Here is a 17,667-nt window from a genome sequence, read left to right as displayed (position 1 = left end):
AATACTATATGACGGGGGCGGGGCATCAAAGTTTTCACTTAAGATTTCCTTCGCCGCAATGGACAAAATGCTTAATAACTCTCCTGCACATGCTGCTAAAAATCCAAAACTTCACATGTACATAAAGAGTCTGTACCTGAAGACATCTATATATTTATATTCATTTATACACCTTGCGCCAATCAATATCATTTTTTACATTTTGACGTACTGCACGGTGCCCTTTTAACGAATCTGATTGAAAATTGGCTAGAAAAGACTCAAGACATTGATCTTACTCTATCCCTATTTTTGTGACTTTCCTTCGAAGGGCGTGGCTATTACGGTGCCGCAGAGTCTGATTATTCTCCGTGGCAACAAAAGTTCCTGCAAAATGATTCAGATGATCCATCTTCTCGAAATTTTTCACATTTGAGGATATTCAGGCCCTGAAGACGGCTGCCAACTTATTTTTGATCGCAGTGGTAGCGCCACCAACTGGTTAAAACAAATACAAATTATTTTCGTTGATTTTTTTCTCCGGGCAGGTTAACAAAATCTACCTTACATTTGCTCGGATGAGTGTTTAGGCCTTGAGGATGTCACAATACGAAAGTCTTTCGCCTTCTTCAGAGTGTCACATGATGGTGTCTTGTGGCCCGTCTTTATCAGCTGATGTTCCATGAGGGCGTGACTTACCTGTCACAAGAATGAAGGCAAGTCACGCCCCCCGCTGTCCGTTCACTCCGCCAAAATGCTGCTCCAGGTGGTAGAGAGGATGAAGGCTCCCTTGTCTCTGTTCATGGTTTTTATGCCTCGCTTGCAGATCTCAATGGCCTCTCTGATCCAGCGCTGTTGTTTGTTCTCTTCGGTGCGGATGACCCTGCCCTTCTCCCGGTCCATGATGTGGTTTTCCCTTTTGCAGTGGTCAGTGATTGCTGATTTGTAATGTTCATGTTGTGCTTGTTCTTTGACTGCTCTGATTTTTCATTTTTTTGACAGGTAAGTCACACCCTCATGGAACATCAGCTGATAAAGACGGGTCTCAAGACACCATCATGCGACACTCTGAAGAAGGCGAAAGACTCGCCGAAACATGTCAGGTAAAAAATTAACCTAAAACATAATTGTCTGCTTTTAATGAATCAGTCAAATATCAATAATAAGAAGACAAAATGAACCTAATACAAATAAATGAATGCTTAATAACTCCCCTGCACATGCTCCTAAAAATCCAAACCTTCACCTGTAAATAAAACGTCCCGACCTGAAGACATCTTAATGTTATTATTTTGTTATACACACAGTGCCGCCAAGTGGAATCAAAAATTTGTTTTTATTTTAATTTTCACGTACTGCACGGTGCCCTTTTGACGAATCCGACTGAAAATTAGTCAGAAAAGACTCAAGACAATGATCTTACTCTCTGCCGAATTTTGTGACGTTTTGGCAAAAGGCGTGGCTATTAAGGTGCTGAAAAGTCCGATTGTACTCTGTGGCAACAAAAGCTCCGGCAACATGACTCAGATGATCCTATCTTCTCGAAGTTGTACACATTTGAGGATACTTCAGCCCTGAAGACATCTACCAACTTATTTTACCTCGTAGTAGTAGCGCCACCAACTGGTAAAAGCTAATACAAGTTATTTTCTTGGATGTTTTTCTCCGTGCAACTCAACAAGGTCGCCCTCATATATGCTCGGATGACTGTTTCGGCCATGAGGATGTCACAATACGAAATTCGTGATTTTTCGTGAAAAGTTGTGGGAGTGGCATTGCACTGTTCGGCAATAAAACAAAGCTGATTATGAGGTTCTAAATATGAACGTCAACTCGTAAAACTTTACACACACATCAGGCCGAGCAAATTTATCAATATTTTATACGTTAGTTGTGCAGCTTTTTTGAAATGGCTCGCCATGGCCCTCGAGAAATGTTAAAAAAAAGCAGCTCTGGTTGAGTGTTTCACCTCGCTTTTTGTAAATTTTATGGAGTACAGTGAACCCTCGGTTATCGCCGTTAATGGGGACCGAGACCATCCGCGAAAACTGAAAATCCGCGAAGTAGCGGCGCACCTTCAAAAATGCTTAAAAAAAATATACAATATATATAATAAATATATATATATATATATATATATATATATATATATATATATATATATATATATATATATATATATATATATATATATATATATATATATACGGGGAGAGAGAGAGTGAAATTCATGTTATAACAAAAAAACCAAATTATTATTAAAACGTATTATTTTTTTATTCCCCAGCCATTCTTTTTGTATTTATTTAATTACTCCGACTTTTACCTGCTGGTACGCCGTCCGGTGTGCCCTGTGAAATGAAAGGTGGCATTCTTTATTTATTTATTCATTTATTCATTCATAACTGACAGCCTCGCGCTCCGCTCGTGCCCGGGCAGAAGAGGTGCTCCAATTTGGCTTAACTGTGACACACGCCCGTCCTCCTCCGTCCGGAGCTTCCATTCGGTTAAACTTAGGGGCCGCTTGGCACCGCCCGTGCCCGGGGTAGGTGCTCCTCTTCGGCTTACTGTGACGCGAGCATGCCCTCCTCCTCCGGAGCTTCCATTCGGTTAAACTTAGGGGCCGCTTGGAACCGCCCGTGCCCGGGGAAGGTGCTCCTCTTCGGCTTACTGTGACGCGAGCATGCCCTCCTCCTCCGGAGCTTCCATTCGGTTAAACTTAGGGGCCGCTTGGCACCGCCCGTGCCCGGGGAAGGTGCTCCTCTACGGCTTAACTGCCACGCACGCTGGCCGGAGCTCTGGTACGGTCCGAACCGCGCGAAACGTCGCCACCGATCGTGTCCGGGGGAACGTGCTCTTCTTCGTCCACTCTCCTCTTCGCCCACGCTCTTCTTCGGCGCACGCCGGCCGTCTAACCGCTCCAGCGCCCCGTCGTGCCGCTCGGCGAAACTACAATGCCCCCGAATATTTTTTAGACCCGCGAAGCACTGAACCTGCGAAAGGTGAACCGCGAAGTAGCGAGGGTTCACTGTATGTATAAGACCAAGACCTACAAAAAAGTCTCTTGGAGCAATGAGCTAGGTTTTACAGGAAGTCGGCCATTTTGAATTTACTTAAAAGGGGGCGGGTCACCACAATGGACTTTGTGTAGAAATTATTATTGGGGCCCGAGCAGCGACCGCGGCGAGGTCCCTATTGTTTTTGTAGAAAATATTATTACTTTTATTATTATTATTATTATTATTATTAGGGCCTGAGCAGCGACCGCTGCGAAGTCCCTATTGTTTTTGTAGAAATTATTATTATTATTTTTCCGATTGTTCGATCGCATTTTTGACCCCCGAAACATGCACAAAAACTCACCAAACCTGGCAGTCTCATCGGGCATGGCGAAAAATTTGATATTTTAACGTCTAATATGAACAGGAAGTGAGTTATGAATTTTTGAAAGTCCGACTTTTGCCCTTTTTTGCATGTTTACAGGGGTCATTCTTTTGCACCCTGATCCTAAAGGCTTCATCTGATTGCCTTAAAATTCTGTCTGTAGCATCTGAAGACCTGGCACAAACACTGGGGCTAAAAATTTTTGTTTCCGAAATACTATATGACGGGGGCGGGGCATCAAAGTTTTCACTTAAGATTTCCTTCGCCGCAATGGACAAAATGCTTAATAACTCTCCTGCACATGCTGCTAAAAATCCAAAACTTCACATGTACATAAAGAGTCTGTACCTGAAGACATCTATATGTTTATATTCAGTTATACACCTTGCGCCAATCAATATCATTTTTTACATTTTGACGTACTGCACGGTGCCCTTTTAACGAATCTGATTGAAAATTGGCTAGAAAAGACTCAAGACATTGATCTTACTCTATCCCTATTTTTGTGACTTTCCTTCGAAGGGCGTGGCTATTACGGTGCCGCAGAGTCTGATTATTCTCCGTGGCAACAAAAGTTCCTGCAAAATGATTCAGATGATCCATCTTCTCGAAATTTTTCACATTTGAGGATATTCAGGCCCTGAAGACGGCTGCCAACTTATTTTTGATCGCAGTGGTAGCGCCACCAACTGGTTAAAACAAATATAAATTATTTTCGTTGATGTTTTTCTCCGGGCATGTTAACAAAATCTACCTTATATTTGCTCGGATGAGTGTTTAGGCCTTGAGCATGTCACAATACGAAAGTCTTTCGCCTTCTTCAGAGTGTCACATGATGGTGTCTTGTGACCCGCCTTTATCAGCTGATGTTCCATGAGGGCGTGACTTACCTGTCACAAGAATGAAGGCAAGTCACGCCCCCCGCTGTCCGTTCACTCCGCCAAGATGCTGGTCCAGGTGGTAGAGAGGATGAAGGCTCCCTTGTCTCTGTTCATGGTTTTTATGCCTCGCTTGCAGATCTCAATGGCCTCTCTGATCCAGCGCTGTTGTTTGTTCTCTTCTGTGCGGATGACCCTGCCCTTCTCCCGGTCCATGATGTGGTTTTCCCTTTTGCAGTGGTCAGTGATTGCTGATTTGTAATGTTCATGTTGTGCTTGTTCTTTTACTGCTCTGATTTTTTTCATTTTTTTGACTGGTAAGTCACACCCTCATGGAACATCAGCTCAAGACACCATCATGCGACACTCTGAAGTAGGCGAAAGACTCGCCGAAACATGTCAGGTAAAAAATTAACCTAAAACATAATTGTCTGCTTTTAATGAATCAGTCAAATATCAATAATAAGAAGACAAAATGAACCTAATACAAATAAATGAATGCTTAATAACTCCCCTGCACATGCTCCTAAAAATCCAAACCTTCACCTGTAAATAAAACGTCCCGACCTGAAGACATCTTAATGTTATTATTTTGTTATACACACAGTGCCGCCAAGTGGAATCAAAAATTTGTTTTTATTTTAATTGTCACGTACTGCACGGTGCCCTTTCGACGAATCCGACTGAAAATTAGTCAGAAAAGACTCAAGACAATGATCTTACTCTCTGCCGAATTTTGTGACGTTTTGGCAAAAGGCGTGGCTATTACGGTGCTGAAAAGTCCGATTGTACTCTGTGGCAACAAAAGCTCCAGCAACATGACTCAGATGATCCTATCTTCTCGAAGTTGCACACATTTGAGGATACTTCAGCCCTGAAGACATCTACCAACTTATTTTTCATCGTAGTAGTAGCGCCCCCAACTGGTAAAAGCTAATACAAGTTATTTTCTTGGATGTTTTTCTCCGTGCAACTCAACAAGGTCGCCCTCATATATGCTCGGATGACTGTTTCGGCCATGAGGATGTCACAATACGAAATTCGTCCTTTTTCATGAAAAGTTGTGGGAGTGGCATTGCACTGTTCGGCAATAAAACAAAGCTGATTATGAGGTTCTAAATATGAACGACAACTCGTGAAACTTTACACACACATCAGGCCGAGCAAATTTATCAATATTTTATACGTTAGTTGTGCAGCTTTTTTGAAATGGCTCGCCATGGCCCTCGAGAAATGTTCAAAAAAGCAGCCCTGGTTGAGTGTTTCACCTCGCTTTTTGTAAATTTTATGGAGTACAGTGAACCCTCGGTTATCGCGGTTAATGGGGACCGAGACCACCCGCGAAAACTGAAAATCCGCAAAGTAGCGGCGCACCTTCAAAAATGCTTAAAAAAAATATATAATAAATATATAAATATATATATATATATATATATATATATATATATATATATATATATACGGGGGGAGAGAGAGAGAGAGAGAGTGAAATTCATGTTATAACAAAAAAAACAAATTATTATTAAAACTTATTATTTTTTTATTCCCCAACCATTCTTTTTGTATTTATTTAATTACTCCGACTTTTACCTGCTGGTACGCCGTCCGGTGTGCCCTGTGAAATGAAAGGTGGCATTCTTTATTTATTTATTCATTTATTCATTCATAACTGACAGCCTCGCGCTCCGCTTGTGCCCGGCAGAAGAGGTGCTCCAATTCGGCTTAACTGTGACACACGCCCGCCCTCCTCCCCCGGAGCTTCCATTCGGTTAAACTTAGGGGCCGCTTGGCACCGCCCGTGCCCGGGGAAGGTGCTCCTCTTCGGCTTACTGTGACGCGAGCATGCCCTCCTCCTCCGGAGCTTCCATTCGGTTAAACTTAGGGGCCGCTTGGAACCGCCCGTGCCCGGGGAAGGTGCTCCTCTTCGGCTTACTGTGACGCGAGCATGCCCTCCTCCTCCGGAGCTTCCATTCGGTTAAACTCAGGGGCCGCTTGGAACCGCCCGTGCCCGGGGAAGGTGCTCCTCTACGGCTTAACTGCCACGCACGCCGGCCGGAGCTCTGGTACGGTCCGAACCGCGCGAAACGTCGCCACCGATCGTGTCCGGGGGAACGTGCTCTTCTTCGTCCACTCTCCTCTTCGCCCACGCTCTTCTTCGGCGCACGCCGGCCGTCTAACCGCTCCAGCGCCCCGTCGTGCCGCTCGGCGAAACTACAATGCCCCCGAATATTTTTTAGACCCGCGAAGCACTGAACCCGCGAAAGGTGAACCTCGAAGTAGCGAGGGTTCACTGTATGTATAAGACCAAGACCTACAAAAAAGTCTCTTGGAGCAATGAGCTAGGTTTTACAGGAAGTCGGCCATTTTGAATTTACTTAAAAGGGGGCGGGTCTCCACAATGGACTTTGTGTAGAAATTATTATTGGGGCCCGAGCAGCGACCGCGGCGAGGTCCCTATTGTTTTTGTAGAAAATATTATTACTTTTATTATTATTATTATTATTATTATTATTATTATTAGGGCCTGAGCAGCGACCGCTGCGAAGTCCCTATTGTTTTTGTAGAAATTATTATTATTATTATTTTTCCGATTGTTCGATCGCATTTTTGACCCCCGAAACATGCACAAAAACTCACCAAACTTGGCAGTCTCATCGGGCATGGCGAAAAATTTGATATTTTTTAACGTCTAATATGAACAGGAAGTGAGTTATGAATTTTTGAAAGTCCGACTTTTGCCCTTTTTTGCATGTTTACAGGGGTCATTCTTTTGCACCCTGATCCTAAAGGCTTCACCTGATTGCCTTAAAGTTCTGTCTGGAGCATCTTAAGACCTGGGACAAACACTGGGGCTAAAATTTTTTGTTTCCGAAATACTATATGACGGGGGCGGGGCTTCAAAGTTTTCACTTAAGATTTCCTTCGCCGCAATGGACAAAATGCTTAATAACTCTCCTGCCCGTGCTGCTAAAAATCCAAAACTTCACATGTACATAAAGAGTCGGTACCTGAAGACATCTATATGTTTATATTCAGTTATACACCTTGCGCCAATCAATATAAATGTTTACATTTTGACGTACTGCACGGTGCCCTTTTAACGAATCCGACTGAAAATTGGCTAGAAAAGACTCAAGACATTGATCTTACTCTATCCCTATTTTTATGACTTTCCTTCAAAGGGCGTGGCTATTACGGTGCCGCAGAGTCTGATTATTCTCCGTGGCAACAAAAGTTCCTGCAAAATGATTCAGATGATCCATCTTCTGGAAATCTTTCACATTTGAGGATATTCAGGCCCTGAAGACGGCTGCCAACTTATTTTTGATCGCAGTGGTAGCGCCACCAACTGGTTAAAACAAATACAAATTATTTTTTTCTCCGGGCAGGTTAACAAAATCTACCTTATATTTGCTCGGATGAGTGTTTAGGCCTTGAGCATGTCACAATACGAAAGTCTTTCGCCTTCTTCAGAGTGTCACATGATGGTGTCTTGTGACCCGTCTTTATCAGCTGATGTTCCATGAGGGCGTGACTTACCTGTCACAAGAATGAAGGCAAGTCACGCCCCCCGCTGTCCGTTCACTCCGCCAAGATGCTGGTCCAGGTGGTAGAGAGGATGAAGGCTCCCTTGTCTCTGTTCATGGTTTTTATGCCTCGCTTGCAGATCTCAATGGCCTCTCTGATCCAGCGCTGTTGTTTGTTCTCTTCTGTGCGGATGACCCTGCCCTTCTCCCGGTCCATGATGTGGTTTTCCCTTTTGCAGTGGTCAGTGATTGCTGATTTGTAATGTTCATGTTGTGCTTGTTCTTTTACTGCTCTGATTTTTTCATTTTTTTGACAGGTAAGTCACACCCTCATGGAACATCAGCTCAAGACACCATCATGCGACACTCTGAAGAAGGCGAAAGACTCGCCGAAACATGTCAGGTAAAAAATTAACCTAAAACATAATTGTCTGCTTTTAATGAATCAGTCAAATATCAATAATAAGAAGACAAAATGAACCTAATACAAATAAATGAATGCTTAATAACTCCCCTGCACATGCTCCTAAAAATCCAAACCTTCACCTGTAAATAAAACGTCCCGACCTGAAGACATCTTAATGTTATTATTTTGTTATACACACAGTGCCGCCAAGTGGAATCAAAAATTTGTTTTTATTTTAATTTTCACGTACTGCATGGTGCCCTTTTGACGAATCCGACTGAAAATTAGTCAGAAAAGACTTAAGACAATGATCTTACTCTCTGCCGAATTTTGTGACGTTTTGGCAAAAGGCGTGGCTATTAAGGTGCTGAAAAGTCCGATTGTACTCTGTGGCAACAAAAGCTCCGGCAACATGACTCAGATGATCCTATCTTCTCGAAGTTGTACACATTTGAGGATACTTCAGCCCTGAAGACATCTACCAACTTATTTTACATCGTAGTAGTAGCGCCACCAACTGGTAAAAGCTAATACAAGTTATTTTCTTGGATGTTTTTCTCCGTGCAACTCAACAAGGTCGCCCTCATATATGCTCGGATGACTGTTTCGGCCATGAGGATGTCACAATACGAAATTCGTGATTTTTCGTGAAAAGTTGTGGGAGTGGCATTGCACTGTTCAGCAATAAAACAAAGCTGATTATGAGGTTCTAAATATGAACGACAACTCGTAAAACTTTACACACACATCAGGCCGAGCAAATTTATCAATATTTTATACGTTAGTTGTGCAGCTTTTTTGAAATGGCTCGCCATGGCCCTCGAGAAATGTTAAAAAAAAGCAGCTCTGGTTGAGTGTTTCACCTCGCTTTTTGTAAATTTTATGGAGTACAGTGAACCCTCGGTTATCGCGGTTAATGGGGACCGAGACCACCCGCGAAAACTGAAAATCCGCGAAGTAGCGGCGCACCTTCAAAAATGCTTAAAAAAAAAATACAATATATATAATAAATATATAAATATATATATATATATATATATATATATATATATATATACGGGGAGAGAGAGAGTGAAATTCATGTTATAACAAAAAAAACAAATTATTATTAAAACGTATTATTTTTTTATTCCCCAGCCATTCTTTTTGTATTTATTTAATTACTCCGACTTTTACCTGCTGGTACGCCGTCCGGTGTGCCCTGTGAAATGAAAGGTGGCATTCTTTATTTATTTATTCATTTATTCATTCATAACTGACAGCCTCGCGCTCCGCTCGTGCCCGGGCAGAAGAGGTGCTCCAATTTGGCTTAACTGTGACACACGCCCGTCCTCCTCCCCCGGAGCTTCCATTCGGTTAAACTTAGGGGCCGCTTGGCACCGCCCGTGCCCGGGGAAGGTGCTCCTCTTCGGCTTACTGTGACGCGAGCATGCCCTCCTCCTCCGGAGCTTCCATTCGGTTAAACTTAGGGGCCGCTTGGAACCGCCCGTGCCCGGGGAAGGTGCTCCTCTTCGGCTTACTGTGACGCGAGCATGCCCTCCTCCTCCGGAGCTTCCATTCGGTTAAACTTAGGGGCCGCTTGGCACTGCCCGTGCCCGGGGAAGGTGCTCCTCTACGGCTTAACTGCCACGCACGCTGGCCGGAGCTCTGGTACGGTCCGAACCGCGCGAAACGTCGCCACCGATCGTGTCCGGGGGAACGTGCTCTTCTTCGTCCACTCTCCTCTTCGCCCACGCTCTTCTTCGGCGCACGCCGGCCGTCTAACCGCTCCAGCGCCCCGTCGTGCCGCTCGGCGAAACTACAATGCCCCCGAATATTTTTTAGACCCGCGAAGCACTGAACCCGCGAAAGGTGAACCGCGAAGTAGCGAGGGTTCACTGTATGTATAAGACCAAGACCTACAAAAAAGTCTCTTGGAGCAATGAGCTAGGTTTTACAGGAAGTCGGCCATTTTGAATTTACTTAAAAGGGGGCGGGTCACCACAATGGACTTTGTGTAGAAATTATTATTGGGGCCCGAGCAGCGACCGTGGCGAGGTCCCTATTGTTTTTGTAGAAAATATTATTACTTTTATTATTATTATTATTATTATTATTAGGGCCTGAGCAGCGACCACTGCGAAGTCCCTATTGTTTTTGTTGAAATTATTATTATTATTATTTTTCCGATTGTTCGATCGCATTTTTGACCCCTGAAACATGCACAAAAACTCACCAAACTTGGCAGTCTCATCGGGCATGGCGAAAAATTTGATATTTTAACGTCTAATATGAACAGGAAGTGAGTTATGAATTTTTGAAAGTCCGACTTTTGCCCTTTTTTGCATGTTTACAGGGGTCATTCTTTTGCACCCTGATCCTAAAGGCTTCATCTGATTGCCTTAAAATTCTGTCTGTAGCATCTGAAGACCTGGCACAAACACTGGGGCTAAAATTTTTTGTTTCCGAAATACTATATGACGGGGGCGGGGCATCAAAGTTTTCACTTAAGATTTCCTTCGCCGCAATGGACAAAATGCTTAATAACTCTCCTGCACATGCTGCTAAAAATCCAAAACTTCACATGTACATAAAGAGTCTGTACCTGAAGACATCTATATGTTTATATTCAGTTATACACCTTGCGCCAATCAATATCATTTTTTACATTTTGACGTACTGCACGGTGCCCTTTTAACGAATCTGATTGAAAATTGGCTAGAAAAGACTCAAGACATTGATCTTACTCTATCCCTATTTTTGTGACTTTCCTTCGAAGGGCGTGGCTATTACGGTGCCGCAGAGTCTGATTATTCTCCGTGGCAACAAAAGTTCCTGCAAAATGATTCAGATGATCCATCTTCTCGAAATTTTTCACATTTGAGGATATTCAGGCCCTGAAGACGGCTGCCAACTTATTTTTGATCGCAGTGGTAGCGCCACCAACTGGTTAAAACAAATACAAATCATTTTCATTGATTTTTTTCTCCGGGCAGGTTAACAAAATCTACCTTACATTTGCTCGGATGAGTGTTTAGGCCTTGAGGATGTCACAATACGAAAGTCTTTCGCCTTCTTCAGAGTGTCACATGATGGTGTCTTGTGGCCCGTCTTTATCAGCTGATGTTCCATGAGGGCGTGACTTGCCTGTCACAAGAATGAAGGCAAGTCACGCCCCCCGCTGTCCGTTCACTCCGCCAAAATGCTGCTCCAGGTGGTAGAGAGGATGAAGGCTCCCTTGTCTCTGTTCATGGTTTTTATGCCTCGCTTGCAGATCTCAATGGCCTCTCTGATCCAGCGCTGTTGTTTGTTCTCTTCGGTGCGGATGACCCTGCCCTCCTCCCGGTCCATGATGTGGTTTTCCCTTTTGCAGTGGTCAGTGATTGCTGATTTGTAATGTTCATGTTGTGCTTGTTCTTTTACTGCTCTGATTTTTCATTTTTTTGACAGGTAAGTCACACCCTCATGGAACATCAGCTGATAAAGACGGGTCTCAAGACACCATCATGCGACACTCTGAAGAAGGCGAAAGACTCGCCGAAACATGTCAGGTAAAAAATTAACCTAAAACATAATTGTCTGCTTTTAATGAATCAGTCAAATATCAATAATAAGAAGACAAAATGAACCTAATACAAATAAATGAATGCTTAATAACTCCCCTGCACATGCTCCTAAAAATCCAAACCTTCACCTGTAAATAAAACGTCCCGACCTGAAGACATCTTAATGTTATTATTTTGTTATACACACAGTGCCGCCAAGTGGAATCAAAAATTTGTTTTTATTTAAATTTTCACATACTGCACGGTGCCCTTTTGACGAATCCGACTGAAAATTAGTCAGAAAAGACTCAAGACAATGATCTTACTCTCTGCCGAATTTTGTGACGTTTTGGCAAAAGGCGTGGCTATTAAGGTGCTGAAAAGTCCGATTGTACTCTGTGGCAACAAAAGCTCCGGCAACATGACTCAGATGATCCTATCTTCTCGAAGTTGTACACATTTGAGGATACTTCAGCCCTGAAGACATCTACCAACTTATTTTACATCGTAGTAGTAGCGCCACCAACTGGTAAAAGCTAATACAAGTTATTTTCTTGGATGTTTTTCTCCGTGCAACTCAACAAGGTCGCCCTCATATATGCTCGGATGACTGTTTCGGCCATGAGGATGTCACAATACGAAATTCGTGATTTTTCGTGAAAAGTTGTGGGAGTGGCATTGCACTGTTCGGCAATAAAATAAAGCTGATTATGAGGTTCTAAATATGAACGACAACTCGTAAAACTTTACACACACATCAGGCCGAGCAAATTTATCAATATTTTATACGTTAGTTGTGCAGCTTTTTTGAAATGGCTCGCCATGGCCCTCGAGAAATGTTAAAAAAAAGCAGCTCTGGTTGAGTGTTTCACCTCGCTTTTTGTAAATTTTATGGAGTACAGTGAACCCTCGGTTATCGCGGTTAATGGGGACCGAGACCACCCGCGAAAACTGAAAATCCGCGAAGTAGCGGCGCACCTTCAAAAATGCTTAAAAAAAAAATACAATATATATAATAAATATATAAATATATATATATATATATATATATATATATATATATATATACGGGGAGAGAGAGAGTGAAATTCATGTTATAACAAAAAAAACAAATTATTATTAAAACGTATTATTTTTTTATTCCCCAGCCATTCTTTTTGTATTTATTTAATTACTCCGACTTTTACCTGCTGGTACGCCGTCCGGTGTGCCCTGTGAAATGAAAGGTGGCATTCTTTATTTATTTATTCATTTATTCATTCATAACTGACAGCCTCGCGCTCCGCTCGTGCCCGGGCAGAAGAGGTGCTCCAATTTGGCTTAACTGTGACACACGCCCGTCCTCCTCCCCCGGAGCTTCCATTCGGTTAAACTTAGGGGCCGCTTGGCACCGCCCGTGCCCGGGGAAGGTGCTCCTCTTCGGCTTACTGTGACGCGAGCATGCCCTCCTCCTCCGGAGCTTCCATTCGGTTAAACTTAGGGGCCGCTTGGAACCGCCCGTGCCCGGGGAAGGTGCTCCTCTTCGGCTTACTGTGACGCGAGCATGCCCTCCTCCTCCGGAGCTTCCATTCGGTTAAACTTAGGGGCCGCTTGGCACTGCCCGTGCCCGGGGAAGGTGCTCCTCTACGGCTTAACTGCCACGCACGCTGGCCGGAGCTCTGGTACGGTCCGAACCGCGCGAAACGTCGCCACCGATCGTGTCCGGGGGAACGTGCTCTTCTTCGTCCACTCTCCTCTTCGCCCACGCTCTTCTTCGGCGCACGCCGGCCGTCTAACCGCTCCAGCGCCCCGTCGTGCCGCTCGGCGAAACTACAATGCCCCCGAATATTTTTTAGACCCGCGAAGCACTGAACCCGCGAAAGGTGAACCGCGAAGTAGCGAGGGTTCACTGTATGTATAAGACCAAGACCTACAAAAAAGTCTCTTGGAGCAATGAGCTAGGTTTTACAGGAAGTCGGCCATTTTGAATTTACTTAAAAGGGGGCGGGTCACCACAATGGACTTTGTGTAGAAATTATTATTGGGGCCCGAGCAGCGACCGTGGCGAGGTCCCTATTGTTTTTGTAGAAAATATTATTACTTTTATTATTATTATTATTATTATTATTAGGGCCTGAGCAGCGACCACTGCGAAGTCCCTATTGTTTTTGTTGAAATTATTATTATTATTATTTTTCCGATTGTTCGATCGCATTTTTGACCCCTGAAACATGCACAAAAACTCACCAAACTTGGCAGTCTCATCGGGCATGGCGAAAAATTTGATATTTTAACGTCTAATATGAACAGGAAGTGAGTTATGAATTTTTGAAAGTCCGACTTTTGCCCTTTTTTGCATGTTTACAGGGGTCATTCTTTTGCACCCTGATCCTAAAGGCTTCATCTGATTGCCTTAAAATTCTGTCTGTAGCATCTGAAGACCTGGCACAAACACTGGGGCTAAAATTTTTTGTTTCCGAAATACTATATGACGGGGGCGGGGCATCAAAGTTTTCACTTAAGATTTCCTTCGCCGCAATGGACAAAATGCTTAATAACTCTCCTGCACATGCTGCTAAAAATCCAAAACTTCACATGTACATAAAGAGTCTGTACCTGAAGACATCTATATGTTTATATTCAGTTATACACCTTGCGCCAATCAATATCATTTTTTACATTTTGACGTACTGCACGGTGCCCTTTTAACGAATCTGATTGAAAATTGGCTAGAAAAGACTCAAGACATTGATCTTACTCTATCCCTATTTTTGTGACTTTCCTTCGAAGGGCGTGGCTATTACGGTGCCGCAGAGTCTGATTATTCTCCGTGGCAACAAAAGTTCCTGCAAAATGATTCAGATGATCCATCTTCTCGAAATTTTTCACATTTGAGGATATTCAGGCCCTGAAGACGGCTGCCAACTTATTTTTGATCGCAGTGGTAGCGCCACCAACTGGTTAAAACAAATACAAATCATTTTCATTGATTTTTTTCTCCGGGCAGGTTAACAAAATCTACCTTACATTTGCTCGGATGAGTGTTTAGGCCTTGAGGATGTCACAATACGAAAGTCTTTCGCCTTCTTCAGAGTGTCACATGATGGTGTCTTGTGGCCCGTCTTTATCAGCTGATGTTCCATGAGGGCGTGACTTGCCTGTCACAAGAATGAAGGCAAGTCACGCCCCCCGCTGTCCGTTCACTCCGCCAAAATGCTGCTCCAGGTGGTAGAGAGGATGAAGGCTCCCTTGTCTCTGTTCATGGTTTTTATGCCTCGCTTGCAGATCTCAATGGCCTCTCTGATCCAGCGCTGTTGTTTGTTCTCTTCGGTGCGGATGACCCTGCCCTCCTCCCGGTCCATGATGTGGTTTTCCCTTTTGCAGTGGTCAGTGATTGCTGATTTGTAATGTTCATGTTGTGCTTGTTCTTTTACTGCTCTGATTTTTCATTTTTTTGACAGGTAAGTCACACCCTCATGGAACATCAGCTGATAAAGACGGGTCTCAAGACACCATCATGCGACACTCTGAAGAAGGCGAAAGACTCGCCGAAACATGTCAGGTAAAAAATTAACCTAAAACATAATTGTCTGCTTTTAATGAATCAGTCAAATATCAATAATAAGAAGACAAAATGAACCTAATACAAATAAATGAATGCTTAATAACTCCCCTGCACATGCTCCTAAAAATCCAAACCTTCACCTGTAAATAAAACGTCCCGACCTGAAGACATCTTAATGTTATTATTTTGTTATACACACAGTGCCGCCAAGTGGAATCAAAAATTTGTTTTTATTTAAATTTTCACATACTGCACGGTGCCCTTTTGACGAATCCGACTGAAAATTAGTCAGAAAAGACTCAAGACAATGATCTTACTCTCTGCCGAATTTTGTGACGTTTTGGCAAAAGGCGTGGCTATTAAGGTGCTGAAAAGTCCGATTGTACTCTGTGGCAACAAAAGCTCCGGCAACATGACTCAGATGATCCTACCTTCTCGAAGTTGTACACATTTGAGGATACTTCAGCCCTGAAGACATCTACCAACTTATTTTACATCGTAGTAGTAGCGCCACCAACTGGTAAAAGCTAATACAAGTTATTTTCTTGGATGTTTTTCTCCGTGCAACTCAACAAGGTCGCCCTCATATATGCTCGGATGACTGTTTCGGCCATGAGGATGTCACAATACGAAATTCGTGATTTTTCGTGAAAAGTTGTGGGAGTGGCATTGCACTGTTCGGCAATAAAATAAAGCTGATTATGAGGTTCTAAATATGAACGACAACTCGTAAAACTTTACACACACATCAGGCCGAGCAAATTTATCAATATTTTATACGTTAGTTGTGCAGCTTTTTTGAAATGGCTCGCCATGGCCCTCGAGAAATGTTAAAAAAAAGCAGCTCTGGTTGAGTGTTTCACCTCGCTTTTTGTAAATTTTATGGAGTACAGTGAACCCTCGGTTATCGCGGTTAATGGGGACCGAGACCACCCGCGAAAACTGAAAATCCGCGAAGTAGCGGCGCACCTTCAAAAATGCTTAAAAAAAATATACAATATATATCATAAATATATAAATATATATATATATATATATATATATATATATATATATATATATATATATATATATATACGGGGAGAGAGAGAGTGAAATTCATGTTATAACAAAAAAACCAAATTATTATTAAAACGTATTATTTTTTTATTCCCCAGCCATTCTTTTTGTATTTATTTAATTACTCCGACTTTTACCTGCTGGTACGCCGTCCGGTGTGCCCTGTGAAATGAAAGGTGGCATTCTTTATTTATTTATTCATTTATTCATTCATAACTGACAGCCTCGCGCTCCGCTCGTGCCCGGGCAGAAGAGGTGCTCCAATTTGGCTTAACTGTGACACACGCCCGTCCTCCTCCGTCCGGAGCTTCCATTCGGTTAAACTTAGGGGCCGCTTGGCACCGCCCGTGCCCGGGGTAGGTGCTCCTCTTCGGCTTACTGTGACGCGAGCATGCCCTCCTCCTCCGGAGCTTCCATTCGGTTAAACTTAGGGGCCGCTTGGAACCGCCCGTGCCCGGGGAAGGTGCTCCTCTTCGGCTTACTGTGACGCGAGCATGCCCTCCTCCTCCGGAGCTTCCATTCGGTTAAACTTAGGGGCCGCTTGGCACCGCCCGTGCCCGGGGAAGGTGCTCCTCTACGGCTTAACTGCCACGCACGCTGGCCGGAGCTCTGGTACGGTCCGAACCGCGCGAAACGTCGCCACCGATCGTGTCCGGGGGAACGTGCTCTTCTTCGTCCACTCTCCTCTTCGCCCACGCTCTTCTTCGGCGCACGCCGGCCGTCTAACCGCTCCAGCGCCCCGTCGTGCCGCTCGGCGAAACTACAATGCCCCCGAATATTTTTTAGACCCGCGAAGCACTGAACCTGCGAAAGGTGAACCGCGAAGTAGCGAGGGTTCACTGTATGTATAAGACCAAGACCTACAAAAAAGTCTCTTGGAGCAATGAGCTAGGTTTTACAGGAAGTCGGCCATTTTGAATTTACTTAAAAGGGGGCGGGTCACCACAATGGACTTTGTGTAGAAATTATTATTGGGGCCCGAGCAGCGACCGCGGCGAGGTCCCTATTGTTTTTGGAGAAAATATTATTACTTTTATTATTATTATTATTATTATTATTAGGGCCTGAGCAGCGACCGCTGCGAAGTCCCTATTGTTTTTGTAGAAATTATTATTATTATTTTTCCGATTGTTCGATCGCATTTTTGACCCCCGAAACATGCACAAAAACTCACCAAACTTGGCAGTCTCATCGGGCATGGCGAAAAATTTGATATTTTAACGTCTAATATGAACAGGAAGTGAGTTATGAATTTTTGAAAGTCCGACTTTTGCCCTTTTTTGCATGTTTACAGGGGTCATTCTTTTGCACCCTGATCCTAAAGGCTTCATCTGATTGCCTTAAAATTCTGTCTGTAGCATCTGAA

At 43.5% G+C, this 17,667-nt stretch overlaps 1 protein-coding gene across 1 annotated transcript in view; it reads left to right on the top strand.

The window, feature by feature from the left end:
- Positions 1–14,969: 14,969 nt before the first annotated feature.
- Positions 14,970–17,667, top strand: part of LOC148315726 (uncharacterized) — a 138,162-nt gene continuing 135,464 nt past the window's right edge. The window contains exon 1 of the mRNA XM_088287386.1: positions 14,970–15,063. The gene's annotated coding sequence lies outside the window, so the exon portion shown is untranslated. The remainder of the gene's footprint in view (positions 15,064–17,667) is intronic.

This window comes from Idiotropiscis lumnitzeri, unplaced genomic scaffold (genome assembly GCF_059441095.1).
Source record: "Idiotropiscis lumnitzeri isolate Australia: NSW breed Sydney's pygmy pipehorse unplaced genomic scaffold, RoL_Ilum_1.0 HiC_scaffold_48, whole genome shotgun sequence".
Lineage (NCBI taxonomy): Eukaryota > Metazoa > Chordata > Actinopteri > Syngnathiformes > Syngnathidae > Idiotropiscis > Idiotropiscis lumnitzeri.
Note: the sequence above shows the minus strand (reverse complement) of the source record. Positions and strands in the feature narration are given on the sequence as shown.